This window comes from Ambystoma mexicanum, chromosome 4p (genome assembly GCF_040938575.1).
Source record: "Ambystoma mexicanum isolate Mex_15411 chromosome 4p, UKY_AmexF1_1, whole genome shotgun sequence".
NCBI lineage: Eukaryota > Metazoa > Chordata > Amphibia > Caudata > Ambystomatidae > Ambystoma > Ambystoma mexicanum.
In genome coordinates this window covers 1,244,206,420-1,244,220,773 of record NC_090927.1, presented here as the reverse complement: position 1 = coordinate 1,244,220,773, position 14,354 = coordinate 1,244,206,420, and the positions used below count along the sequence as shown (strand labels likewise).

The 14,354-nt window shown below is 50.3% G+C and overlaps 1 protein-coding gene across 2 annotated transcripts in view; it reads right to left on the bottom strand.

Annotated features, from left to right (window-relative positions):
* FAM120B (family with sequence similarity 120 member B) overlaps positions 1-14,354 on the bottom strand; it is a 1,542,581-nt gene that overhangs the window by 1,039,397 nt on the left and 488,830 nt on the right. The gene's annotated exons all lie outside the window — the stretch shown is intronic.

Below are 14,354 nucleotides of genomic sequence, written 5' to 3'. Positions count from 1 at the left end.
GTTCCCCGTCAAAGGGCATGTTGAAGAGCCGGGCCTGCACATCAGGAGCAAACCCCAACTTCCGCAACCACGCAAACCTGCGTATCACGGTGCTCGCCGCCATGGACCGGCTGACGCAATCTGCCATTTCCAAACCCGACTGAACGGCCTCACACATGGCATCCTTGCCATCCTGAACCATGGCAAGGAAACCATCCCGTTCGTCCACTTCGGGAATATGTTCAGCCGCCAAGGAAACACAGTTCCACGGAGTGCGCGTGAAACAAGACAAGGCACATATGGAGTTGGCCGCCTAAAGCGCCATACCCCCTGCAAAAAACACTTTCTTTGCCCAGCCATCAAAACGCTTGTCGTCCCTATCAAGAGGGATGGTAGGGTACGATGCCTGCTTTGCCAGGGCCGTAGCCGCCTGCACCACCAAACTCTCCGGAGTAGGGTGCTTGGACAAGTAGCAGGGGTCACTACTGGCTGGGCGGTATTTTCGCGGCAAAGACTTGCCCACTGCCGGGAGACTCTCCGAAGCAGTCCAAGCCGCCGCCACCCTCCTCTTTAGAGCCATTTGAAACAGCAGTACCGGGTCAGTTGGTGGACCAATGTCGGGGATATCCATAAGGTCATCCTGAACAAACTCTCCCGGGGGAGCAGACCATCCTAAGTACTCAGTGACCCTTGACATAAGGTGCCGGTACGAAGAATCGGCATGAGTGCCAGGCTCAGGCCTACAAAACTCCACCTCCGGAGAGGTGTCCAGCCCACTAGCATCATGCAGGGACTGCCTCAGGTCCTCAAACTGGCTATGGCCCGCGAGAATCTCGTCTAGCACCGTTTCAGGCACCATGCCATCATCAGAGCCCTCATCCACCTCTGAAATGAACTCCAGATGGTGGTAAGAAGGCACAGAACTTGAACCAAAGCCATGCTTGGCCATGGCCAGAGCCTTTCTAGGTGGTTCCCCCGAGCCACGGGGTACCCCCGTCGACACAGCCTCGAAAGGCGTTGAGGGCATCAAGTGAATCGGCGCCAGCATCGAGAGAATCGGCGTCGAAAACAGACGCGGCGCTGACAGCATCGACGGCGTCGACTCAGGCCTCGAAGGCAGAGTCCCGAGCGTGTCCTTCGACATCCTGGGCGCCAACGGCGTCGACAACTTCCTCGGAGGTGGAGCCTTGAGAGAGTCCGTCGACGACCTCGGCGCTACAGGCATCGATGTCTTCTTTGAAGATTTCACAGGTTCACGCGGTCTCGAGCGCGTCGAGGACCGGGACCTGGAACGGGCATGACGAGAATGATTCCCCTTGTCCGAGCGGGACCTCTCCCGCGAATCGTGCTGACCACCCGAGCCAGAAGGCGTACGAGCGGTGTCTCTCGACCGATCACGACCAACCCCACTCGGTGGCGCGGACGGACCGGTGCCCTGCGATTGGAGAATCGCTAACATTTTCTTCCCGAAGGAAGCCCATTCCTCCGGTGTCGCATGCTTGGTGGGATAAGCGACCCGCCGACGGGCGGAGTCCTCGGATGAGGACGGGGAAGGCGACCGATGCCGGCGCTTCCGAGAATGCCTCGAAGAGGCAGTGGAGTGGCGGGACCGACACCCGGAGCGAAACCCAATGGACTTCCGATGATGACGCGGAGAGTCGCCCCTCGAATCGTCCGTCGATAGCCACGCAGACCTCGACTTCCGCGGCATGGACACCTTACCTACCGACAACAACTTCTTGCGCTCCCGCAAGGCTTTGGACGTGAGCGACTGGCAGTCGACATAGTCATCCCTGTCATGGGCCTCCCCGATGCACCAGAGGCAGGCGTTGTGCGAGTCCGTCACCGACATCTTGGACCCACAGTCCCCGCATTACTTAAAGCCCGGACGCGGGGTGGAAGACAAAGTAGACATCTTCACGAAGAAATACTTCACAAACACCAAGCAGGTTCGAAGAACCGAGAAACAACAGAAACTCCAAAGAGACGAGGCGCGCCGACATTCCCGAAGCGAACACGTTTGCGGAAAAAAACTGAACTGAGGCTACGGGTGTCGTGCGTCCTACTTATAACACAGGGTTTTAAACAGATATGCACAATGCACTAAGATAGTTCTCTATAAATGGCAATCGAGTAGTTAAAATGGTGAACTAAAATTTGTTTTTTTATATTTTCCCCACTTTTATTTTCTGTTAATCTTTTATTTTATCTTATTATTTTACCTTGTTTCTTCTTTAACAACCTCAACTTGATCATTGATACTCATCTAAACCGCTAGGGTAATGGCAATGCTTGAATAATTATCGACAGTATTTTGTAACACTACCGATTATGTACACATAGATAAGCAAGCTTAAATATACATGGGGCCTCATTCCGAGTTGGACGGTAGCCATGGTGCTATAAGCACCATGGCTACCTCCCATACCGGTTCCGGTCTGGCTGGATGGGGGCATTCCGGGTCATTCCGACCCTGGAGGACCCGGTAAGTCCCCATTCAGCCTGACCATTCCCCATTCCCATTCGAGCCCCCATAGAGATCATTGGGAATGGGGAAGGAGCAAATAACTGTACCCTTACCCGGTCAGACCAGGCGTTAAGGACGGGACCCGCAAAGGGACCTCGGAATAGGAGACCACCGGTCTCCTTACCGGTGGCGGTAATCCCTTTGCGTCCACCTCGGAATGAGGCCCATAGTAATGCCTTGAAGACGACTAATGGTCGAAACACGCGTCGGCAATATCAAAAAATATACCAACCAACACATTTGGCACAAAGATCAATTTTGCATGTGAATATTCATAAACCATTCTGCCTTGCTGTCTGTTCATCTTGCCTTTGTTTCTTGTGCTCGCTCTGAGGCTTTCTGGCATGTGGCGTGGCATACAAAAATTCTAAATAAATAAATGTGGTAAATTACTTGGAGGATAAGCACAAAACCTAGACAGTGTTTCGGATTTACTTACATGTTAAGAGATTTAGTGGCTAAACCTCTACTTTAGACTGGTTTGTAGCTATCAGTTTAACAGTTTAATTGGGTCTAATTTCAATTAGCGACCTAAGCGCTTCTACTGTCTAGCTTGCCCCAGAATTCCTCCCTTTTTTTCGATACCCAACTTATTGTCCCTGAATTTAGTCCAGTTAATAAAGTTATTCATCCTGGGATGGAAACTATTTCTTCCAAATTCATGTTCTCATCGGTAAGCATTGAGGACATTGCCAATTTGTTAGGCAAACTCAATCCGGAAGATAGCTCAGGGGCAACGCGCTCGCCTTGGGAGCAAGACGACGTGGAGCAACACTGGTTCGATCCCCGGGTCCGCGTTTAGAAACCTCTGGGTATTAAAGTGTGTTATAAATAACCAATTATAATTATTAGCCTACCAACTATTGCTATGATCCGATTCCAGCATATCTGGTCAAGCAGCATGCTTATGCATTTAGTGAGGCTGTTCAAACCCTGGTCAATGCCTCAATTGTCCAGGGCTGTGTTCCACCAGACTTAAACAAATCTTACCTTAAACCCCTGCTAAAAAAGTCAACATTGGATCACTAAATCTTATCTAATTATCGTCCAATTGTTGGACTTTTATGGTCCGCTAAATCTTGGGAAAAACTGTAACCACTCAATTGCAGAGTTTTCTGGAGGAACTCAATCTACTAGACTCGCATCACTCAGTATTTAGACCAGGCCATGGCACTGAGACAGCCTTTATGGCAATCTTGGACGATCTGTTGACGAAGGTGATATCAGCATGCTTGTCATTATGGACTTGTCGGCAGCCTTCGACACGGTTGACTTTGAGATTCTTACTTCCAGACTGTCATCAGTGGCACAGGTATCTGATGAAGCCCAGAAATTGTTTATCTCCTTTCTGACCAACCGTAATCAGCAGGTCAAAGTAGGCCCATATCTTTCAGACTGTATGTCTGATGTTTATGGGGTGCCCCAGGGATCCTCTCTGTCGCCGTTAGTGTTTATATTCGGCCACTGTTGACATTTTTTTCTGAGATTGCCCTGTGTGATCACTCATTGCTGATGACACCCAAATTTATGTATGGCTCAAGCAACCATTGGTGTCAATGGATCGAGGTTTATACTGTGCGAATAAAATAAAAACCTAGATACTGGAAAACAAGCTCCTAGTAAACCCATCAAAAATGGAAGTTATTGTATTTGGCTAAAAAAAATGGTAGCAAATGCCTTACAATCTACCTCTTGTCCAACTTTGTTTGGGGCTCCCTCAAAATTGACTGATATAGTAAAGAACCTCGGCTTTATTTGACAGTCTAGCATGGACTGCAACCTACATGCCAATCAGACGGTTAAATCGGTGTACTATTGACTAAAACTAATTATGCCCCTACTGCCTCTCATTGCAGAAAAGGAGTGCTCGGCAGTGGTAGGCATACTTTCAAACTCAAAACAGGACTATATTAACACCCTTCCTACGGCTGTCCAAATAAAGAGATTGCCTGTTGCACAGAATTCTGCAGTTAGGCTGATCTTTGCAGAGCTGAGGTAGTCAACGGTTTCAAAGTATTGTAAACATTTTCATTGGCTTCCAGTGCAGCAGAAAATCCTCTTTAAGGTTATGTGCCTGGTCTTTAAATGTATCCATGGCCTATCTCCGGCATATTTGATTTCAAAAATCCAAATTCATCGCCCAAATCGATCACTTCGATCTATGGGACAGGGTTTTTTGGTGGTCCCTTTCATCAAAACTACATCTGGTGATAGGCGTTCTCCTTTTTTGGCCCTCGCTCTTGGAATTCTCTACCAATGGACCTGCGAGGGATTGCAACTGAAAACGTATCTTTCTCTGTAATTTGTTTTTTTACTAATTAACACAAGCATCGAGTTACAGTTTAGTGAAGCCTATGAATAGTTGTTAATTTTCTGCGTCCCGATGACATTTCTGCTCCGACACTACAAGGTATGCGTGTTAAAAATGCCAAAATCAAATTAAATCAAATCTAAGGTGTGGCAGGAGGAACTGATGGGCCCTATTTACCTTCAAAGGCGCTAATGGCTGCTCACTGTGCTGTTAGAGAAGACATGGGTAGGCTGAGGCAGAAGCCCTGCCGAGGAAACACATGGACCTAAATCGGTTTGCAAGAGAGGGACCCGGCACGTACAATTTATAGAAAGAACTTCAGTGATATGCATAAAAGGCAAGCGTGGAGGGCCTCTTTGAACTGTGGATGGCAGCTGCCAGTTCTGGAGAAAGACTATCTTTTTCCAGCCGTAGCCTCTCAAAATCCAGGCTGTCAAGGGCAGCCTGAGGATTAATAGGGAGAGCGCCTGAGAGGAGTAGGGATCGTCCAGTGCGTGAATGAGGAAGCACCCCCTGAAGGAAGAGGAAACATATCCCCCTTTGCTGGCTGACAAACAATGGTGACATGGTTATCTATACGAACAGGTACAGGACTCAGCTGAAGGTGTGGGCAAGAGCAAAGTAGTCAGCTATTGCAGTACAAGAGCTCAGTTGAAGTACAGAAGGAGATCCTCATCCTCAGCTTGGCTGTTCTGGCAGGCAAGAGATACTGCACCTTTCTCAGTGCTGACTAGAACGCCCCAAACTCTACGGTCTGTGCTGGGCATCAAGGATGAGATCTGAATGTTCAAGAGACAGTCGAACGATGTAAGGGTGGAGCAGGCCAGAACAGTTTCCTGAGTGGCGATATCACTAGATTGTGCATGGATCAGCAATTCACCCATCTAGGTGTATTGGGCTATTCCTTCCTGATGGCGAAATCCCATCAGAAGAGCTAGGACCTTTTAGAAGACCCTTGGTGCTGACTTCAGATCAAACTGGAGAGCTTGAATCTGGAACTGGGACCCTTCCACTGTAAATTGCGGAATCGCCAGTGAGCCGAATAGATAAGCACGTAAAAAAAAATGAATCTTTCAAGCTGACTGAAGTGAGAAGGTCCCCAGAGGCCACCATCAGGATGATAGACTGGAGAATGTCCATTCTGAAGGGAAGGATCTGTAAAAATGCATTCCTGTTTAAGTCTATTATGAGTCTCCAACCTCCCAATGGTCTCCTTCCCAGGAAGAGAATGAAAAATCATGCCACCAGATACTGTCATGGCCGGTGGCATAGCTCCCTTGGCGATGAACTTCTAGATGCCTTCCTGCAGGGCCATTCTCTTCAGTGGATCTCTGGATCATGGGGCAGCCGCTAAGCCCACCTCTGGGGAGAATGAATAGCGCGCAATAAAGTAACTGTCCCACACTATGCCCCTGTTCTGACTTGAGTGTCGTGTAGACCGATGAGACCTCCGTCCCCAAGTGACGCACAGGGGAACTAAATAGAAACCCACTGTACGACCTTTGAGGCCACAGGTGAGAGATGTCTTCTCGGATCCACGGAGCCTCTAGGAACACCGATGCTGCTGTCAAGAGGGAATGAGGTTAAGCACCAGGCAAGCACAATACAATAAGGAAAACAAGTAACTAAAGTGTCTTACCTATCTGGTGTAATGGAGACCCAGGTGACCTAGTAGGGAGGTTCGAGGCTCATTAGATGCGGCGGTCCCTGGAATGGTAGAACCGCAGGTTCAGCGTGGATGAAGAGTAGCCACCTGTGGGAGCCAGGGCTGGACTTGAATCCCCAGTAGGGAAAAGGCGTAGAAGATCAGCAAGGTACCAAGGGATGATCCAAAGACAAGTCGAGGTGCAGTCCAAATATCCGGTAACAGGTAAAGAGTTCCAAGCAAAAGTACCAAGGGGTGTCCGAGGGAGTCCGTGATAGATTTCCGTGGTCAAGGTAAACAAGGAGCAAGTTGTAACGCCAAATAGTGTCCGAAGCCAGCTGAGAAGCAATGAGCGTTCTGTCTCTCAGTACTTTATACTGATCGCCCCTGGGTCACGTGACTTCTCTGGATCATGTGACGTCCACCAAGATCACATGGGGAACGCCGTAGTGTATCACGTGACTGGCGTGAGGACGTGAGGCCGCCCTTTCTGCTATACGTTCTCCAAGGCAGTTGCCAATGCAGAAAGGGTTGCAATCGAGCCCGTACCCTGGTACGGAGTTTTCGGTTCTGTGGGTTCACCGAATCACTTGAGCCTCGAAGCTTGGGAGGAGGTGTTGGGGGAATGTGGGCAGTGTTCTGACGTGTCGTGGCCTGGTGTGCAGAGGATCGCCTAACATAGCCCCCCCCCAACGGCCCACGACCCCGTGGGCAGGACGGATGATCCCTATGGAAGCGGGCAACCAACCGCGGGGCGTTCAAATCAGACGCGGAAACCCACGAACGCTCCTCCGGGCCGTAACCCGTCCAATCCACCAGATACTGGAGTCTACCCCTAAACCACCTAGAACCCAATATGGCCGACACCTCAAAAACATCAGGAGAGGTCAAGGACACCGGCGCAACAGGGGTACGAAGACGGACTGAGTCGGGACAGGGTTTGAGGAGGGAGACATGAAACACAGGATGGATACGCCAAGAGCTGGGGAGTACTAAACGGAAAGCCACCGGATTAACAACCTGTGAGATCACATACGGACCGACAAAGCGAGGCAGCAACTTCCGGCAACCCACCAATCGAAGATGCCGGGAAGATAACCAGACCCTAGAACCCACCACCAGAGGGGGAGCAGCACGACGCTTGCCATCCGCACGGGCCTTCATGGAGGCCTTTGCTTCAGTGAGATGAACCACTGTACTCGCATGAATAGCCGAAAGATCCCTAAGACATGACGCGGCCGCAGGATTCAAAGAACCAGAGGCATCAGGGACCGGCAAAACCTTGGGATGTTGACCATAGAGGGCGTAAAAAGGAGAATAACCAGTAGCTGAATGAGCCGCGTTGTTATACGCGAACTCCGCAAGCCGCAAAACGGCCAACCAAGAGGACTGATGTTGCAATATGAGGCAACGAAGGTATTGTTCCATCGATTGATTCGTCCTTTCGGTCTGGCCATCGGTCTCCGGATGATAGGCCGAAGAATACCTCGTATCGATGCCCAACAGTTTCGTCAAGGACCTCCAAAACCGAGAGGTGAACTGTGAACCTCGATCGGAAACAATGACCGAAGGGAGGCCGAATAACATAAACACATGTTCAAAAAACAAGTCCGCCAAGACAGGGGCCGAAGGGATACCCCTACAAGGAACAAAACGGGCCATTTTAGTGAACGTGTCCACCACTACCCAGACGGTGTCAAAGCCTTTGGACTTGGGGAGATCGGTAACGAAATCCATTGTTAACGTATGCCAGGGCCTGGGAGGTACCGGGAGTGGAAGCAACAATCCAACCGGTCGACCCCTTTGATGTTTAGCCTGAGCACATACCGCACAAGATCTGACATAACACTCTACATCGCGCTTCATAGAAGGCCACCAACACCAACGCTTGAGAAGATCTAAAGTGCGCTCTTGTCCGGGATGGGCATTAAAGGGAGCGTCATGAGACCACTCAAGGGCTAGGTTACGTGTATCAGGTGTAGGAAGAAACAGGCGTTCATGTACGAAAGGTAGACCATCAGAATATACAGGATCCCATTCTCGCAACTGGTCAGAATGATTGCTAGTCCAGGACCGGACCGAATCTAATAGTGACAATGAGGGTGTACAGAGACAAATCACATGGCTTTTACCGAGAACAGTGTCGGGGAATGTAGGCAACTGGACCCCACCCGGAGAACGTGACAAGGCATCCGCCTTCCCATGTGAAGTGCCAGGACGGTGCATGATATGGAAATCAAAGGCGGAAAAGAAAAGATGCCATCGGACCTGTCTGCTATTGATGCATTTCAAAGAAGCCAGATCCTGTAGGTTCCGATGATCGGAGTATACCGTGACGGGATGTCTAGCCCCCAGAAGATGATGACGCCAGACACGGAAAGCATCCATGACAGCCAAGAGTTCTTTCTCCGTGACGGTATAATGAGACTCAGTACTGGAAAACTTACGGGAATGATATGCAACTGGATGTAATTTGCCTGTATTTGGACATGTTTGTGATAATACCGCACCGAGGGCAAAGGAAGAGGCATCCGCCTCAACTATGAACGGAAGATCAGGATTAGGATGTTGGAGTACCGGTGCGGTAGTAAAGGCGGTTTTCAAAGCCTCAAAAGCCTCCTGCTGTTCTCTCTGCCATTGATAAGATACCTGAGGACTAGTCAGGGCCGTAAGCGGGGCTACAATTGTGGAAAAGGAAGAAATGAAACGTCTGTAAAAGTTGGCGAACCCTAAAAAAGCCTGCAAGGATTTGAGTGTACGAGGTACTGGCCATTCTAATACTGCTTTGACCTTAGATTCATTCATGGATAACGCCCCAGGGGTGATGTGAAAACCCAAAAACTCGACAGTTGTTTTATGGAACTGACATTTCTCAGGTTTGGCAAACAAGGAATGTTCTCTCAAACGGGTCAATATTTCTCGGACATGAATCACGTGTTCATCAAGGTCACGAGAAAAGATTAGGATATCGTCCAAGTACACAACCATATACACATCCAATATATCCCTGAATATGTCGTTCATGAATCGTTGGAAAGTGGCCGGGGCGTTACATAGGCCAAAGGGCATGACCAGATATTCGTACAAGCCATACCGAGTGCAGAAAGCGGTCTTCCACTCGTCTCCCTCGTGGACGCGTACTAAGTTGTATGCGCCGCGTAGGTCGAGCTTAGTGAAAACGGAAGCGTGTGTTAAATGGTCTAGAAGTGGAGTGATTAACGGGATGGGATACCTATCCTTTTTAGTGATAGCGTTAAGACGCCGATAATCTACACAAGGGCGTAAATCCCCCTCCTTCTTAGGTACAAAGAAGATAGGACTTGCCGCGGGTGAAGTGGAGGGGCGGATGTGTCCTAGTCGCAGGGCGTTCTGTACATAGTCTTTCAATGCCAGTTCCTCCGAAGGGGACAAAGAATAGATCCTGCCCGAAGGAATATCGGAATCGGGAAGCAGTTCGATTGGGCAGTCATATGGTCTGTGTGGAGGGAGTACCTCAGACGAGCCCCGGTCGAACACTGACTCGAATTCTCTGTATTCTGGCGGAATCCCAGATACCAACCCCCCAACAGTATGTGTATGCACAAGCTCCGGATCGTCGACAGTCAGTGCGAGTTGGGCTAAGGCCCCCAAAGCCCGGGAAGGTGTGTCAGGGGCTTGATGGACCGGAAGACAATAATTCTGACAGATATCAGACTCAAAGACTACAGTACCTGACTGCCAATTGATCAACGGATTATGTTCATGTAACCATGGAATCCCTAGGATGATGCCGAATTGGGGTGTGGTGATCAAATCAAAACTCAGGGTTTCGGTGTGTACTTCTTGTATGGTTAACAAGAGGGGTGCGGTTTGCTGTTTGACAGGACCCGAAACCAGTGCAGAGCCGTCCACGGCTTGGACGTGTTCTGGTCGTGTTTTCACCACTAAAGGTAGGTTGAGGGAATGGGCCAAATCAATATCTATGTAATTACCAGTGGCACCTGAATCAATAATGATATTGACTGCATGAAGAAGGCCTGTAGAGGGACATAGGGTAGCCTTTACAGAAATGGGTTGAACACGAGTAAAGGCAAGGGAGGTACCCGGAGAAGATGACGGAACACTCGACCTGTTCTCCGGTTCTAAGGTCGAGCCGTCCGAAAAACCTGACTCTTCCTGGGCCGTCGAGGACACTCTTTCACGAAATGTCCAGTGGTACCACAATAAAAGCATGCATTATCCACCCTTCTACGTTCTCTCTCAGATGTTGTAATAGGACTACGTAACCCTCCCACTTGCATAGGTTCTTCGGTACTGGAAGCAGGAGTGCCAACAAGAGTGGGAGAGGAAGTGGCCCCCAATTCAGCTCTACGCTCCGATCGTCGTGCATCTACCTGCAAGACCAGATCAACCAATTCCTGGTACTGAGTAGGCATAGAAGGGATCACTGCTAGTGCATCTTTCATGGTGTTCCTCAACCCCCTATAGAAAACCACCGCCCTCTTGTTTTCTGGCCATGATGTTTCCGCAACTAGCTGATTGAATCGGGTGATGTAATCTATCAGAGACCTTTTACCCTGAGTCAATTCCAACAACTCCAAATCCCTAGACTGTACTTTGTGTCGGGTATCGAATACTCGGGCCATTTCTAGGACCAGCAAATCAAAGTCGTAGAGAACTGGGCTGTTGTTCTCTAACAGGGGATTAGCCCAAGCGGCTGCTGTTCCGGCCAAATGGGAAAGGGCGAAGGCAGCTTTAGCAGTGGTGGTGGAAAAAGCCAAAGGTCTGCATAGGAAATGTAACTTGCACTGATTAATAAAGGTTCTGAACTTCTTGGGATCCCCTTGATAGCGTTCAGGAGCAGCTAGGGGGGAAGGGGTTGGAAGTATCATCGGAGTTGGGACTACAGGAGCAATACCGGGAGAGGGCGTAGTGGAGGAGCTGGCATCGCCAAACTCAGGGTCTGCAGGAAGGGAATGTTGAACACTTTGTATGGAATCTAACCTTTGATGGATCACAGCGTTTGCGGCGGCCATATCTGCCCTTAATATTGTAATTGCCTGAACCAAAGCAGCTATGGGTTCATCCGTGGATCCCTGCATCGTCTGACACGACTATACGGCTTCTCAGTCTGTTCTGACTTGAGTGTCGTGTAGACCGATGAGACCTCCGTCCCCAAGTGACGCACAGGGGAACTAAATAGAAACCCACTGTACGACCTTTGAGGCCACAGGTGAGAGATGTCTTCTCGGATCCACGGAGCCTCTAGGAACACCGATGCTGCTGTCAAGAGGGAATGAGGTTAAGCACCAGGCAAGCACAATACAATAAGGAAAACAAGTAACTAAAGTGTCTTACCTATCTGGTGTAATGGAGACCCAGGTGACCTAGTAGGGAGGTTCGAGGCTCATTAGATGCGGCGGTCCCTGGAATGGTAGAACCGCAGGTTCAGCGTGGATGAAGAGTAGCCACCTGTGGGAGCCAGGGCTGGACTTGAATCCCCAGTAGGGAAAAGGCGTAGAAGATCAGCAAGGTACCAAGGGATGATCCAAAGACAAGTCGAGGTGCAGTCCAAATATCCGGTAACAGGTAAAGAGTTCCAAGCAAAAGTACCAAGGGGTGTCCGAGGGAGTCCGTGATAGATTTCCGTGGTCAAGGTAAACAAGGAGCAAGTTGTAACGCCAAACAGTGTCCGAAGCCAGCTGAGAAGCAATGAGCGTTCTGTCTCTCAGTACTTTATACTGATCGCCCCTGGGTCACGTGACTTCTCTGGATCATGTGACGTCCACCAAGATCACATGGGGAACGCCGTAGTGATGAGGCCGCCCTTTCTGCTATACGTTCTCCAAGGCAGTTGCCAATGCAGAAAAGGTTGCAATCGAGCCCGTACCCTGGTACGGAGTTTTCGGTTCTGTGGGTTCACCGAATCACTTGAGCCTCGAAGCTTGGGAGGAGGTGTTGGGGGAATGTGGGCAGTGTTCTGACGTGTCGTGGCCTGGTGTGCAGAGGATCGCCTAACAGCCCCAGACCTAGGCGTCTGATACCTCCTTTTCCTTTCCAAATGGAGTAGAAGCCCCAGAGATGCCCGTCCCTCCTGGGTCCATGGGATGCAGGGGAAAGAAGCCTGTCTGCCAGGAGTCAGGGATGTGGTGGCATAAGGGTGGTCGTCATCCTAGATTCCAGGGGCTTGAATGTACTTCTCCATTGAAAAAAGTGTGCAACTACATGTACCAGAATCCTTCGAGACTTTAATGAGAATTAACCAGACACACCTGAAAAGAAAAAGGAAAACAGCCTCCCGGATGATTGATAGAGTCAAGAAAAGGTTTGGAGGAGGAGACTAACTGTTGCTTTAGCAGGTAAATCTGACTGGGAACCAGAGTGCGCGCCTCATCTCCATTTTTTACTTCTCCTATGGTACCACCCCTTCTGAGGACCTTTGAAAGGCTGAGTAGACTCTCTGGACTGGTACCTGTAGCTTCCTTTGCAGTGGCCAAAGGCTAAGGTACGAAGGTGGTGGATAGCTTATTGCCATCCTAAGTCTCCTTAACCAATTACCCCATCTTGCACCCGATTAGGAGATGCTGTCATGATGCACCCCATTCTATAGGAGATAAGAGACATGCGCTCGGACTTTGCCCAAAAGTTCGATAAAATGGGCCAAAGAATAGACAAAGTGGAGTATAGGCTCCTTCAGGTGGAATCTAGCCAGTCATCCTCAGCGACTCTGGAGGTGGAGATGGACATGAGGTTATCCGCCCTTGAAAGACGGGAGGAGGGGAGGTCGAGACAAATGGACGACTTTGAAAACAGGGAACGGAGAAACAACCTCAGATTTTTTGGGGTTCCTGAGGCAGAGGGGGAGACGGAGCGAGAGGTCACCCGAGTGGTGCGAGACATTATAGCCCTCCTCTACGAAGAGGAGATGACCACCAAACTCATATTTGACTGGGTGCACAGAGCGGGAGGACGGGCGGACCTCGATCGATTCTGGTCCGGTTCCACTATTACGCCGACAAGACTCGGGTGCTGGAGGCCGCCAGAAAAGCTCAGGAAGTCACATATAATAATTCCCAGGTCTCCATCTTCCAGGACCTCTCTGCATATACGTTAGCCAAGCACAGGATGTGCCGCCCCCTCACACACCTGTTAAAAGAGAAGGGGGTACGATACAGATGGGGCTACCCCTTCTCTCTAACCTTCGAATACCTGGGACAGCGGACGATGTTGACCACCGAAGAGGATATCAAGGGTGCCATCCAGGACTACGTGACGGACCCGGCCCCTCAGAGGGGGCCAACGGGAACCGATCTGGGTAGAGCGAAAGGCCAGGCCCCGTCGAGTGAAAGGAGGAAGAAATCCGGCCCAAGGAAATTCAGGAAGATGAACACTCCCTCCCCGGCAAAGGAGGGAGAACGGAATGACTCCGAGGGATGAGCGCAGGGTATCCCGGCCGAGTTCGGCATGGGAGCTCGGACCATGGGGACGTGAAATGGGGCATGACCACCTGGTGGTCTGGAAACGAGAAACTGTACTCTAAGTAGTGCCCTGAATCCCCGGGCAATGCAAGTAAGGCGGGGCCGACCGGGGGGACGAAGGGAGGGGGGGCTCAAGAAAATAGGTGCTTGTGAAAAGATTGCCTGGCTGTAGAAGGCGGGCTGGTGGTCTGGCCAAAATGCCAGAACTATCTGGCTGGACGCCGGGGTGGGGGAGGAGTGCGAATCAGTTGGGGTTTGTTTGTTGGGGAAAGGGTCTAGGGGGCAATTGGGGGAAGGCCACAAAAGTGTCCAAAAGATGAAACAAGGGGAGCAAGAAGGGAGCAATGATGCAATGACAGTGGCTAATAGAGAGGAAAACACAGATCATGGTTGATGTCCGGCCGGCCCTGGGTGTCGGCACCCTCAACGTGCGGG